A 16,052-nucleotide genomic window follows, 5' to 3' on the forward strand; every position below is an offset into this window, starting at 1 on the left:
TTTGAAAAATAAATACTTTGTATGAATAAATCTGGTCCATTTGTTATCATGCAGAAAAATAAAGAGCGTGGTCCTGCTATACCCTGAACAGCTTTCACATTCTGGTGGATTCTATACCAAATCACATCTTGAGGAAGAAGCACTTTCTGAACTTTGCTGTGTCATTTATTTCAAGAGGTTTGGTCAACCTGGAGATGGTGAGGGAATATGCAAGACAAGTTTAGAGTTTAATTTCAGGGAGCGCTATTCACAGTGTAATGGTGATATAGGGAATCTTCTTGAGTTTAAAATCTAACATGAGAATTAGGAGATTTTTAAATGAAGTTTTCCATATATCTAGGGTATAACCTAGCCCTATCAAGAAACTAGTATCAGAGCCCCTCATTCCTTCTTTCTGACTGTGTGCACATTACTTCAAACAGGTTGCTCTAGTTTCAGGAACCCCCTGCCCCCCATTCCCTATTACTCATGGCTATAACATTCTCTGGTTGTGATAAACAGGTTGAGAAGCAGCCATCTTGCTCACTGCTGGAAAGAAACTAGAAAAGCCAGGAGAGAGTCTGGTTTTAACCACTTTGCTATTACAGTTAGTCCCCGATTCCTTGTTCTTGGGCCAGGTACTTACCACACACACACACACACACACACACACACACACACACACACACACACACACCTACATGTAAGAACAGTGACCATGGATCTTATTTCATAAGCTCAGGTATGTAGGAAATGACACCTTTTCTTATTTTCTTTAAATCAGCTTAGTTTTAACTCCTGGTACCAATCCTGCCAGGTTAAATTATATCCTGCTCACAAAATACACACTTTAAATATAAGGACTGAGAAAAGCTGAAATTAAAATAATAGAAGAAGATATATTAGGCAAACGCTAACCAAACATAAGCTGGTGCATTTATAGTAGTATCAGACAAAGTAGGTGTTAAGGTAAGGAGCATTATTAGAGATAAATGGGGGCATTCATAATGTTTAAGGAACAATTCAACAGAAGATAACAATACTAAATTTTTATGAACCTAATAATATAGCCTCAAAACCTAGTTTTGCTCATTAAGTAAAAGGAGATATTGATAAATCTGCAATCATGATTTGATTTGTTGGGATAAGCAGACACAATTCTTAGAAGAAGCAGTTATTCTGATAGGACTTTTTCTGGCATAACAGAATATGCAAACAAAAATATATAAAAATTTGAACAATTATCTACCATCTTGACTTAATGGACATTTATCAAACATTGCATTCAACAATTGTATAATACAAGTTCTTTTCAAGTACATATGAAACATTCATTTACCAATATTGCCAAATATATCGGATGCCGGGGAATAAAGTAAGTCAACAAAGTTTAAAAGATTGAAATCATGTGCAGTAAATTCTTTAATCATAGTGGGAATTAGCTGGAAATAAGGGCCAAAAAGATAAGTAGAAAACCATCAAATGTTTGAAAATTAAGCAATGTACTTCTAGATAAAACATGGGTCAAAGAAGAAATCCCAATAAAAATTGAAACCATTTTTGCTGAATGACAAATAACAAAACTAGTGAGATAAAACTAAAGAAGTACACTGAGGGAAATTCAGGGTCTCAAATGAACAAATTTGAAAAGAGAAAAAGGCTGAAAATTAAAGTTCTTTTATTATATCCTAAAATGCTAGAAAAACAAGAGCAAATTAAAAGCAATGTAGAACGAAAATAATAAAAATAAGGTGTTAGATCAATGGAATAAAAACAAATACAAAATAGAATCATGAAATCAAAAATTTGTTCTCTGAATATGCTAATGAAATTGATAAAGCCCTAAGGAAATTAATAATAATAAAACAGAAAACACAAATTACCAATATAAAGAATGAGAAAGGAGACATTATAAATATCCTTCAGATATTAAACAGAAAATAGGAGGGAATGACAAACAACCCAATGCTAATAAATTTGAAAATTTAGAACAAATAGAAAAATGCCTAGAAAAAAGTAACAAAACTGAAAGAAGAATAAATAGACTATCTGGATTTCCTATTTTAATTTTTAGAATTGTTATATAATTAAAATCTTCACATAAAGAGAATTACAGGTCCAGATAGCTTGAAAGATTATTTTTCCTGAAAATTTAAGGAACACTTTATATTAACCTCTTATACACTCTTTCAGAGGATAGAAAGAGGCATTCATTCCAACTTATTTTATGAAGTTGGCATAATTTTTATGCTAAAACTTGACAAACATATTATAACAAACAAAAATTACAGACTAACTTTCTCATAAATATAGATGCAAAAAATCCCAAAGAGGGTATTAAATAATCAAGTACAGTGGTATATTAAAAGTACAATATACTACCACAAAGTGGTTTATTCCAGGAGTGCAGGGCTGCTTTAAAAAAAAAATCAATGTGATTCACAATATTAATTGAATAAAGGAAAATTGACCTTATCATCGTTTAAACTCTACAAAATTCAAACTCATTCATTATTTAAAAAAATCACTTAGCAAACTAGGAACAGAAGGAAAATTTCTTAATCTGAAGATTACACATAAAAAATTTACCACAAACATTGTATTTAAAAGTAAAATATTGAATACTTTTTTCCTCAGATGAGGAAATGAAACAAAGATAATTCCTGTCCCTATTCCTTCCTATTCCTATTGAATATTGAACTGGAGGTCTTAGCCAATGCAACAAGTCAAGAAATGAATGAAAATTATAAAGATTGGCTAAGAAGAGGTGAAAACTTTATTTGCAGATGATATGACCATTCAGTTTGTAAAATACTTGAAATAATTTGTACATAAGCTATTATAATCAATAGGTAAAGTTTGGATAGTCATTAAATAAAAATTTCAATATAGAAACTAATTTTTCTATATTCTAGCAAAAAGATTAGAAAATCACTTTAAAATGGTGCTATTTATAGTAGCGTTAAAACCATCAAATACCTAAAAATAAGGTATTGTGAAATATTTGACCTCAACATAGGAAACTGTAGGTGATTACTGAAAGAAATTTTTGAAGATCCTAAAAGTGGAGGGATGCGTTGTATTTATGGATTTAACAATTTAAAATTATAACAATTTCAATTTTCCTCAAATTGATCTATAGATTCAATGCAATGTCAATAAATACCCCAGTAAGTTTTTATTTGGATGGAAATAAAAAAGCTATTTCTAAAATTTATATGGAAATTCAAAAGGCCCAGAATATAACCAACGTCTTGATGAATGAGAAAGCTTGGGGATTCATAATAGCAGATATCCAATTTTATTATACAGTTAAATGAATTAAAATAGTATAATTTTGGAACAAGGACAGAGTAATGGAACAGAATAGAGTGCAGCAACAGACATCAACTTATCAACACCTGATTTATAATATTGGTGTCATGGCATGACATTGCAATGGGGAAAGAGGCCTTTTCAATATATTGGTTTAAACCAATTGGTTAATTGGTTTAATTGGTTAGGTGTTGAAAAAACAAACAAACAAAAAAGAATCTTGACCCATACTCCAGACCATATAAAAAAAAAATATCAAATTCAGATGGAGCATAAATTAAATGTAAAAGGTCAAACAAAGCTAGTAGAATATTACATTGGAGAATGTCTTTATGATCTTGGGGTGGACAAAATTTCCTAAACAGAACCCCAAAACATGATCATAAAATGTAAGTTTTATAAATCATATTACATTAAAATTAAGCACTTCTCATCAAAGGGCACTATTAAGTGAAAAGGCATGCCACACAATAGGAGAAGGTATTTGTAGTACAAATAACCAGGGAAAGACTTATGTCCACACTAAACAAGCAAACAAACAAAATGACTCTTCAAGTTAATGTTAAAAAGGACATACAACATAATTAAAAACATGGGCAAAAGTTTGAACAGACACTTTACTAAAAAGAATATCCAAAAAGCTAATATGCATATGAAAATGTTCCCAACATGACTGATCATCAAGAGAATTAAAATTAAAACTACAGTAAGATATTATTACACACCTGTCAGAATGACAAAAAAAAAACAAAACAACAACAAAAAAACCTGGCAATGCCAAGTGTTGTGAAGTTGTGGAGCATAGGAACTGTTATATGTTGCTGTTTGGAGTGTAAGTTGAAAAAATTGATAAGCAGTATGTACTAAAACATGACCCAACAAACCACTCTCCAGCAGAGAGGTGTAAGTATGTTCATCAAAATATACCTGAAAAAATGTTTCTAGAAGCATTGTTTTTAGTAGTGTCAAACTAGAGTAAACTCAAATGTCTGTCAATGCTAGAATAGAGAAATGAATTGTGATATATTTATATCATGGGCAGCAATGAAAAAATGAACTAAAGCTATACATGATAGGCATAGTATTGAGTAAAGGACTCCAGGAAGAAAAGAGAACATATAGTAGACTCCACTTATACAACATTTCAAACCAGACAAATCTAGCGATGGAAGGCAGACTAGTGCTTGTCCTTGGCAAGGAGTGTCAACTGAGATGGGCACAAGGGAAGCTTCTAGCTCTGGTAACATTCTCCATCTTGGATAGTAGGTCTATGGTTATGTTTATTTCAAAAAAATAATTCATTGAGCTATGCAGGCAAAGCTGTGGACTTTATTGATGCATCTTAAGCTTCAATGCAAATGGGTGTTTTTTGTGTGTGTGTACAAAAGCAAATCAATTCTTTCTATTTCCTAAGCACTGGGAAAGGTAGAAAAGGAAGCAAACCAACACATCTCAATATTTGTTATGTGCCCCTTATTTCCTGCAGCACTGTGGGGTGTGTCAGACAGTATAAGCTCCAAGGATCTATAGTCTTAAGATTTCCTTTAATTGCACCAGATTTGGTCATGGGATCATCCCTGAAACAATTGCTGAGGCAGGAGGAAGCAACATGCCGATGAGCATAGGTCTATGCTGCTGGGTCCACCTTCAGCCGGCCAGGAGTGGGCACTGCCCTGACCACGTCAAGGAGAGCAGGGAAGGGGAAGATCCCCAAGGCAAAATCAGGAAAATAGATACCAGGGTTGGAAACCATAAATATTCACTGGCATTGCATTGCTTTCTTGTGTAATAAGGTAGTCAAATGTTCTGCTTGTACCCCCTGTAAAAGTTACTCCTGTGCTAAAGTACAGGATTAAAGTCTTCTCTTTCGTGCCTGTGGGGACATAGAATAAACAACACAGGGCAAGAGAATAGAAAGTCAACTGGAGAAAGGCTGCAAACATCAGGACCATGTGAAGAGAACAAGGAGCAATATTCTTGGTGGTAAGCTGCCAATCAATACATAGTCTGTACTTAGGGGAACTGTGAATAACTGTATAAACTAGGACTGAGTTTTTATTTTGGAAGCCAGTAAAAAAGACCCTGATGCACAACAGTGGACCATCCCCATAGGTGGATGGAACATGAGCAGCACAGGGACCAGAAAAGGGGATCCAGGTTAGTCTGTACAGAGACAGTTTCCCAGCAGCACCAGCTTTAAGGGTTTCGCCAATTACTTAGGCAAAATTGGAGATTACCATTGGAACCTCATTATGGCACCTCAGTGGTTAGTTATATTTAATTCATCATAATTGCTGCATTTTTTATTTCAGTATGGAGTTTATGTCAATTTTAAATTGCCCTTAAATTTTTTTTCTTTTAAAGTCCTGGGTTAGAGACTCTCTCTATATATGGCTATGTGACAGTACGTGAATTAGGTAGATATGAAAGAATCTGGTGCTTGAAGTGGAGATACAAAATATGTAGTCACTCTTACAATCTCTTACCAGAAACTAAACTCTAGATTAAGGAGTCTTGCCTTGGAAGAATTCTTTCTGGATATATTTTATAACTCATGTTACTAGTACTATTTTGCTGGGAATATATCATATCCCAAAATAAATAACAATAAAAGATACATCTCTGAAGAGCAAATGAGTGACACCAATTGTGAGTCTCGGGGAATTTGAAAGAAAGGAGTTTGCCAGACTCCCCTGGAGAAGACTTCATCAAAGAGAGGAAGCCTGGCCAGGGACTTAAAGGAAAGGTAAGCTTCAGTTAAGAGGAGAGGGGACAGGGCATCAGGATTAGAGGTCGCATCGTGAAGAAAGACGTAGGGAGGAGAAGTAGGAGGGACCCCAAATTGATAAGAGACAGTTTTGGGAGGTGGCTGCTTAGCTCCCAGAATTCTGTCTTCTTCGTGAATTGCCTTTGGAGCTCAGGAGGGGTCCTCAATGATATGTCCCTAATACACCAGAGGACTCTGTCCCTCTGTCCATGACCAATTGATTCACTTTGGGTCCTAAGAACTTTAAACTGAAAATTGTAAAAATGGGAAACCTTGAGCTGAATCTCAATAATGTTGTGGTTCTCAATCTTTTTTGGAATCTTTCAAGATACTTTTCCCCCTAATTGCTCCCCCTCTACCCTGTGAAATTTTAATGCCACAGATATACTCCCCCCACTCCCTCAGTCTCCAGGATGTCCCCAGTTCCCAGCCTTTCTTAGCCTTGTTTGTTCAACTCTTTCTTGAATTTTGTGATACCAATTCATCTTTTAAAAATATTCACTTTCTGTTACAACCAAAATAACCTAAAACAAAGACCAAAAATATTTACTAATAAAGGCTTGAAAGCAAGTCTATCATGTTAAAAATCCAAAGTGTTAGAGACTTGTTATCAGATATATTTTCATATCAGTATCTTCTTTTTGTGTGGAAAAAGGCAGGTACTTTTTTGATTTTTTTTTTAATTCAAATTGAAGACATTCTGAATACCACATTTAAATCTACATGTGATAGAAAAGACAACAGGAAATCATTTTGAATAATGGAAAATACATCTCTGTCTGAATAATTTAAAGATACTGAACTTGTTTTAATTTGCATTTTACACGTGTGTACCAGCCCTCCCACAAAATGCTGAACAAATAATAGAATCTATAGTTGAATTTAATTTTGCACAGAAATTTGAAAGGTAGTGAGAATAGAGGATTAGAAAGAGAATCTCATCTCATGCACTATTACACCAACAAATCAAATCTGATATTAGCATGTGATCTGTTGTTCCTTTTAAGAAACTTATTTTTAAGGTATATTCTTCCTCTAAAATTTACTTTACATTCTCTTTGATGGGACTCAAGTTACGAGGTTTGGATCAGATTTTTATTTCTGTTATTTGGTGTACATGTTCTTGTTTTTGCTTTTGTTAATAGTAGAATTTAAGACTATTTTTGTAGTTTTTATGGGTCTGGTTCCTGATGGTCTAGCTCTTGTTCTCTTTATGTTATCATTCCCCTATTTTGATGAATCTTTCTTACAACTGATAACTGTTATTTTATCTCATTTCTATTTTTTCTTCACTTTTTTTGTGATTTCTGTGATATCCATCTCGAAATCTTTATATAATCTCCCCATTTCTCTTGATTTCGTGTGTTGCATTTCTCCATTTCAAGTGTTTTTCCTTTATGTTGCAATGGCATTATTTCCTCTAACATAGAATAATTAGCATAATAAAATTGAAAGTCCAATAAAACATCTCTTCTTCACATACTTACTTTTAGAGCTTCATCATATTCCACCTTCATTCATATAGAAGAATGCCAATCCTTCATTACCACATTTCATGAAACTGTGGCTGCTCTTTTGGAGGGGGGTGAGGCCAGCTTTAAAGATAATGTTTAGTACCATGATTGATTAAAACCGAAGCCTCGGAGGAGAAAGATAAAGTGAGTGCCGGCCCTGAGGCAGGGCTTGGAGCAGGTCAGTGGCCACGATGGTGCCAGTGGCTATCTCTGAGTGTTCTTCAGGACAAATGAGGTCAGGGTTGGTAAACGAGTGGGGGAAGACAAATACGGAAACAAATACAGTGAAGATAACAGCCAGTGTGTTGGCCATCACCCACGGGTTATGTATACTACTGAAACGCATAGGGAGAACACACTCCGGGATGTGGATGGAAGCACGGTGGCCCCTGTATGGCACTGTTGGCTTCACCGCATGACCGATGATCCTCCAGCAACAAAACCACCTACTGCTCTTAAATTCATTCGGGCAAGCCATAAATTCAATGTGAGTGGCACTCCAGAACAATGTGTGCCTTACGCCACCACTAGAAAGAAGATTTAGGAGTGGGTCCCACCTTCAACACATTACAAGTAAAAACAATAAAAAATTGTTTAAACATGTAAAATATGGTCTCTTCATGTGATTGCACTTTTACTGTTTACCGCTGACTTGAGTAAAATTGTGTGACCAAACAATGTTTTCTGTGATTTTTTTTTTTGCCTTTGTCTTTGTTATTCATCAGCTGTAAAATAGAAGCTTACATTCAGATCGATATTGCTAATTGCCATGGTGTATGCCAAATATCAACCAAGAGCATTCTTGTCAACCCTAAAGAATACCCAGGGCTCTATTTGAGACTCTATAAAAGTTTCACTCACTAAGTTTATTTCTCAGAAACCTGAAATCTCCAGATGGTTCCTAGGCCAGATAAGCTCTGAAATCCAGAGTTACCAGTCTCTCCAAGTCCATCAACCGGTTACATTCTCCTACCCCATGATATCAACACCCCTTTTGAACATGAAGAAGTTAGAATGGTCATTGCCCAAATATCCCTAAAAACTGGGAGAAGGATCAAAGGAGAAGGAGGAGTTGTAATAGAGAAGATAAGATTTAACAAATGAGTGTGACTGCTGAATCATTATATTGATATTTCTTTTTAGTCTCCAGTGACTTAGAGAAGATAGAAGGAAATACCTGAAATTGTGGAACTGTAACCCATACCATACATTGAAATTTGTTATGTAACTACTTCTTAAAATATACTTTGAAATTTACTGCTTTTTGTACACTTATATATATTTTATATAATATATATATTATATATATATTGTGAAATTGTTATATTTCAGAATAAAAAGTGTTAAAAAAAAACCTCCCCTTATTGAGTGCTTTGCTGGGTATGACGCATGTCGTAGGCCTTTTACATAGTGGTCTAACTTATTCACAGGATGATGCTAAGATATAAAATTATTACACCACCTCAGAAGGTCGCTTAAAGAAACTGAACCTGATAGGGTTTGTTGGTACATGAATGCCACACGCCTGGAGAATGGTAGAAATGAATCAAATTCAAATTAAATAATATAGTTCTTTATATTTCCAAAGCCTAGACTCTTTCATTGAGTTAAATATTTTTTTTCAAAATGCTTATATTTGATCTGAAAGGATAACAGATCCTTGATGATTTATTAAAGAACTTGGGGTGCTAGGGAATATTTATGTGCCTGCAGCATTATAGGTCCTTGCTCCTTTTTTATTTTGAATAGAAAGTTAAATGATTTGACTAATAAATCAATGACTTAGAAGGTATATTGTTTCTGAGAGTGTTTTCCAAGCCAGGTAACCGGCCAGGTTGATTATTGTCCTCACGTCCTTTGCATGTTCATGCAATCAATACTGCAGAGATGTTTCAGCTCAGTGAAGACAGCCATGGCTTGCATGGGTGACTGTGACTTGACGGAAGAAACATTTTGTGCCATCCTCCTGCGTGCCCTGCTTTGGCTCCCACACTGACCGTGCTAGTGTCTGGGCACCTGCAGTTTGCTGGCTCAATATCTGCCTGGGGAACTGACAGAAGTTTTCAGCTGAAGGCCCAGGGCTTTCCCTCTACCACTGATCAGATGGTTTCATCACCGAGGAGAGGTTGGAACTTTCTCTGTTTCTTGTGCAAAGAAAAATTCTCTTCTCGTCTGGACATAATCAGGTGCCCTCTTCTAATTAAATTGCATGTGGGTCCTCCCAATTGCTTTGGACTATCATCTCTTTGCATCCATCAGCAACGGATAGAGTTGAATGGGTAGCATTCTAAGGGGAAGGGGCTGGCATTTCCCATGGAAGGGAGCAGAATTGTCTTCTAGGAAGCAGAGAAACAGTTTTTATTTTTGTATTTCATAGATTAAATTTTGAGATTCTGTGGCTATAGAGAAGATTGGCTAGCTAGAGGCAGGAGAGAGGCCTCTGGGGATACAACTGTCCAGCAGGTATAGTGAGTCAACGAGGCAAGTTCTTGTTCATGGAAGAGCAGATGGGAAACATAGGTGTGTATCTGGCCTCCAGCCGGAAACCTCAGGGAATGAAAGTCTGGCTCTCTTCCTCTATTGTTCTTTCTGTTCTGTGTTCATTTGTTTTTAGGATCAATGATATTTATACAGCACCTACAAGGAGCCAATCCCAGTGTTGGATGATGTTTCAGGGAACTTAAGAGAAGAAAAGTTCATGAACTTAGTGGAATGTACAGGCAGAAAATTCATCCATGTATAAAAATTAGATGGCAGTGTGAGACAGTATAAAATGAAATGATTAATGCTGGTATAGGCAGCGGGTCAGACTCTATGGGGATGGCTACCTTAAATGTTCACTGCTCTATCCCCAGCACCTAGATCAGTGCAAGCCTCATACATAATAGGTGCTCACAAGTTCTGTAGAATGAATGAGTGAATTGGAGCATAGAGGAAGATGAGGCAGCAGGTAGTGGTTAAGAGACTGGGCTCTGGAATTTGAATGACGGTTCTGCCCCCCAATGTGTGACACAGGCTGCTTTTTTATCTCTCCAAGCTTCAGTGTCTTTATCTTGTAAAGTGGGATTCATGGATTAATTTGAAGACCTAATGCATAGCACTGTTATGAGAACAAAATGAAGTTGCATATAAAATAAGATTAGTATGGTTCCAGGTTTGTATAAAGTGTTCAATACATTTAAGCTATTCTAAGTTTTTAAGAGAAAACATGGATTCTACTTCCAGCTCTGTCACTAGGAAGATGGGTAACTTGAAGCAAGTTAGGTCCATTCTCTCCACCTGAAATTCCTCATTTATAGAAAGGGGCAACTGGAGTAGTTAGTCTCTGAAATAGCATCCAGCTTTTATGTTTGGGGTGGGGTTGCAAAATCAAATATCTACAGGTGCCAGGCTGGTAATGTTAAAAAGCCATGGGAACCAAATGTAAGAAAAGCTGATCCTTGACCTCAGCATTCAGGGACCATCAAGAAGGGTGGAGACCCAGCGCAGCTGTCTATTGCTGCCGAGGAGAACATGGGCAAAGTGCTGCCATAGTCTGCATTTGTCAGAGAAGTTGAGAACCCACATTTTATGTGATTTCTTACAATTTTTGGAAGCTAGCAACTAATTTAGTTTTTTGTTAATTGTTTTAAATATTGTTGGGGCCACTACTTTGTGAGCCAAAGAAGAACATCTGCGGGCCATTGCTTTGCTGCATCTGATGCTTCTTTCCAGGGAAAAAGAAACCAGGGTCTGACAAATGAGAGTCTTTAGGGAAAATTTTAAGAAAAGCAGAGTTACTCACTGACCTTGGGATGTAGCATCCTGCCCTCTGCTTTGCTTATGAAGGTTTCCAGGAGTGGTTGGCCCTATGCTATGCCCATCAACTCAGAAAATTACCTGCAGGTAGTACAGGAAATGACACTTAGTCCTGTTCCTATTTGGGTCAGAAATGCCAAAGTCCTTCTTTCCGTGATATTCCCAGCCACTTTCAAGCTGTTTTTACTTACTTAAGGGCATAGAGAAGGGCTTTGGTCTCCTTAGAAGGAACTAAGGCTAACACACCAATGTGGTAGGTTTCATGGGCATTTTAATGCTGCCTCTGAATAGGGGGTTCTCAATCTGGGAAGAGGGAAGAGGGTGATATCAGAATTTCTGGGTCGGTGGAAAGTAGGATAAGAAGAAGCCCCCAACCCCAGGTGTTTTAATATGCGAAAGTAGGAGACCTGGGATGTCCCCACACTGTGGAGAATCACTGTTATAGAGTCAGAGGTACCAGGAAAGAAAGGAACTCCCACTGAGTCCGTCAGTCAAGACCGGGCCAGTCAGAGATTATGGGAAACTAGGGCTGCTGATCCAATAAGAATGTTTTCTGGATGGGTAGCAGGCAGTTCCTACAGATAGAAAATCCGTCCTCATTCAACTGACTGTCTCTGTGTAGGTATCAGCAGAAGTCAAACTGAGCATGATGCGGTCTTTAGATCACCCAGCAGCTGGCTAAGTAAATTGATTTTTTTTATAGCTGTAGCTTTTCATTTGACATCATAATGACACAACTAAACAAAGCATTGGTCTCTAGAATGTGTTTAAATTGAATTTCTGGATATTTTGGCATGCATCCAGTTTTAAATAAGTTCTGATCTAACTGTATCTAATCTCTAATCAAAGGATTCTAGTATATGGGACATTCCCGTTAATAATGATTACCTTAGATATCCATTAAGTCCGGACATTAATTTTATGGAAATTTTCCAATACATCTCCATTAGAATTTTTTCTGAGCAAAATTAGTAATAAAAGCTTTTAATAAATGCCATAAATATCTATGTGCAATCAGGCTATTACCTAAATTAAAACCAGACCAAAATAGAAAATAGTTACTTCAATTAAAGGTCATGACCTTCAGAAGACTTTTTTATTGTGAAAAATAACGTATATACAAAAAAGTAATACATTTCAAAGCACATTGCAACAATTAGTTGCAGATTTCAGAGTTTGGTATGGGCTACAATTCCACAATTTTAGGTTTTTACTGCTAGCTGCTCCAAGACACTGGAAACTGAAATCAGTATGATGATTCAGCAGTCATATTCATTTTGTTAAATCCTATCTTCTCTGTTATAACTCCATCTTCTCCTTTGATCTCTCTCCCAATCTTTAGGGGTATTTGGGCCATGCCTATTATAACTTTTTCATGTTGAAAATGTCTGTTGATAACATGGGATGGAGGGATAGAATTAGCTGATGTTCTGGAGAGGCTGGCTTCTCTGGGTTTCAGGACTTATCTTGCCTAGGAACCCATCTGGAGGTTGTAGATTTCTGGAAAATAAACATGGTGTATGGATCATTTGTAGAATAGATAAAACTCTAGGTGTTCTTTGGGGGTGGAAGGAATGGTTGGTTGGGGTGTGGCAAACCATGATAAGTAGCAATGGCTAGCTACTTGAACCCTCTATTTGAACTCTCTCAGCCACTAAGACCTGAATTGTTAAATTTCTTTCTCCCTTTTGGTCAGGAAGGCATTGTTAATCCCGCAATGTCAGGACCAGGCCAGAAGACATTCTGAAGGAGAAATTATGTGATCTGTTGTTACCGAAAATGTGTTTTGTTCCAAAGAATAATCAGCCAGTGGGAGGAAGTTACTAATTACTTGACTACTGTGTGAATTCTCCAGTTTTGCACTGTGCACCTGTGGCACATGCAATAAATTTTATGGCCTATTCACCTTTTAAAAGCACATTGCAGCCATGAAGTTCAAAGTTTCAGACCTGTATTCTTCTCTGACCAGTTTTGGGACCCTGAGCAATTTATTTACATTTTCTGAGTCTCAGTTTCATCACCTTTAAAATAGGTCACTCATACCTAATGGGAGTACGGCAAGAATCAAATGAGATTATGTATGGGAAGCACCTACAACTGCACTTGATGCCTCAGTGGTATTGAATGAGTGCAAGTTATTATTATTATTATTACCCCAGGGTTGAGGGGGGAGTTCTGTGTACAGGTTTTCCGTGGGAGTGAGGGTGGGGGTGGTGGAGCAGATTAATAAAGAGCAGGTGTTGTCTTATCTTTTATTCTCTTTGCTATCTACAAGCGAAGGCAGACACTTTCCTGCCCTTCTTTGACTCTTGCCCATATTCTTGGTAATTAAGTCAGAAGTGACAGGGGCCCTGAAACATCTATGTGCTCCAATCCTTTTCTATCCATATAAAGCTTTGGGGTGGGAAATAATTACAGTCTAATATTTGCCCCTGGCCTATATAAGCACAATAAAGCAAATCTAGCACCTAAGAAATGTGAATAGTAGGCGTTTACCTGGAACAGTGGAAAGACACGACACAGAACCAGATCCACTGGCTTTCTAGCTGGCCGTCCTACGGGTGTTCACTCCATTTGACCTTTGTTACATGCCCATACTTTATCCTTGAGATTCAAGGAGGTGGCCCCTGAATCCTTTGCTTCCTGACTTTTTGGCCGTAGCTTGAAGCGATTTGGAAATACATTAGAAGTCATTTAGACAAGGAATGTCCTAACTATGTTTTAAAGAGAGCAGAATGCTTCTTTAAACAAAATACCATGAGGATGTATAAATGAATAAGAGAAATATTGCAGTTGCTCTAGCTTTCAGCAAGAGTGAAAGGAGTGTCCCCCCTCTCCGGTTCATCTCTTGCTACATCCTCCCCTGTTTCCTAGAATAATAGTTAGAAAAACCATTGATTCCAATGTGATCTTCCCCGGAATAAATTCTGAGAGGATAATTGTTCTGCTCAAGGTCACACAATTAATTAAAGAAATAACAGGTCTAGAGCTCAGGTGTACTTATTTGAGGTGCAGTGTGAGGAAGATCATGTTATTTACAGCTCTTTTGTTAGGTTGTAACAACAGATAATTCTCCCTCTTATTTTCCCTATATCCCCGCTTACCTTCCCAGATATAATGAGTGATGGGCAATAACATTATCTCAGATCCAGGCTTTTGAATGCAACAGAAAGTGCAAGTTTACGCATGTAAATACAGGTGGGGAGAATGAATAATAGTATCAGCAATGGCAATACATACAACAAGTAGTCAAGGCTTTTATCCAGAGACCCCTTCATTTTTAGATGATCTACCTAACCAATCAAGTTCTAACCAAACAAGTCAAGATGATTTTTTGTTGTTGTTGTGCCCTTTTGGATTACCCAGGAACTTTCTAGACTTTCTCTGGTTCTTGCTTGCTTCTATGTCCAGTTCAAATGTAACCCATGCATACCTGAAAGTTTATCTCTTGTCTGACTCTCAGGTTCTAGAACTAACTTTGGCTTGTCTGTGGCTACAGTTCAGTTCAGGCGGGTCTTAACTAAACTTGCTCATTCCGTGTTGTAATGTAAAACCAATGAACTCTACAGACAAACTAACAAGATTGGATTTGGTTTACTACTAAGTAGAAAATTGTAGAACATTTGGAACATAAAGCTAAGCAAATGGAAAAAAAAATTGAAATCACCCACACAGTTCACAATTCAACTTTTGTTTTCTTCCTTCTCATTTTTCTTGTTCTGTTCCTTCTTATTTTCTCTACTTCTTCTTCTTTTTAGTAAATGTAGCATAATTTACTAAAGCAGTACCGTACTGTAAAATAATTTGATTGTTCACGCTTTTTCCTTTTACAAATATTGTTACAAACACTCACGATTGATCCCACAGGTAGATATTATTACTTTCATTTTGCTGAGAGGAAAGCAATGCTCAGAGAACTTTGGTTAACTTTTACAGGACTCTGTGACTAGTGCCACTATCACCCAGAAAATCCAAAAGCTTGTGGTGTTTTTATATTCAGCATGCTGCCTTCCCAGTGAATTTCAACTAGTTATGGGAGAATGAAGAATTATTTTAGCCAAAACTGCCATTTAAAACAAAATTCTGCGCTTACCCTTGGATGCAATTGGTTTGTATAGAAAGACTTTGCTACCCACTCCAGTGGAGGCTGACCCATTCTTTAGAAATACATTTAACTATGAAAGGCAGTGAGTAGATAGCTATCAAGCCAGCTTTCTGAAGTGACAAGTAGATAAGATTGGCATTCTATGTCTTCCTGGCAGATTTTAATTACTCTTTTGTTTGGATTGAATAAAACTTTTGTTCTGAAGTTGATAATGATAGCCTTCTATTGCCTCTTTTATTTCTACAAGGGATACATCTACTTCTTTTTAAAATTTCCATTACATATACATCTGTGGTTACTCTCTTATTTTTTAAATGTAATTATCCAGCCAGGCTAAATTACGGAAAAGGAATTACAAAAATCTTTTCTTGCCAACAGTCTGAATCTGGCCAGCACATTCTTGGTGGTTTGAAGATTGGGTATAGTTTCTTTTTACTCTTTCTTCATTTCCCTGTCTCCAGAATTATTTAAAACTCCATCCTGCATTTTTGTGCACCTGAAATCTTTTGAGGTGATTCCTTGAGCAGCACATTATTGTCAAGTGATCTATTTGGACATATGTTGTCCAAACATA

The 16,052-nt window shown here is 36.7% G+C and overlaps 1 pseudogene; it reads left to right on the forward strand.

Moving 5' to 3' along the window:
- Positions 1-1,339: 1,339 nt before the first annotated feature.
- On the forward strand, positions 1,340-8,152 carry LOC143675878 (NADH dehydrogenase [ubiquinone] 1 alpha subcomplex subunit 12 pseudogene; annotated as a pseudogene).
- The last annotated feature ends 7,900 nt before the right edge of the window (positions 8,153-16,052 follow it).

This window comes from Tamandua tetradactyla, chromosome 3, assembly GCF_023851605.1.
Source record: "Tamandua tetradactyla isolate mTamTet1 chromosome 3, mTamTet1.pri, whole genome shotgun sequence".
NCBI classification, from domain to species: domain Eukaryota; kingdom Metazoa; phylum Chordata; class Mammalia; order Pilosa; family Myrmecophagidae; genus Tamandua; species Tamandua tetradactyla.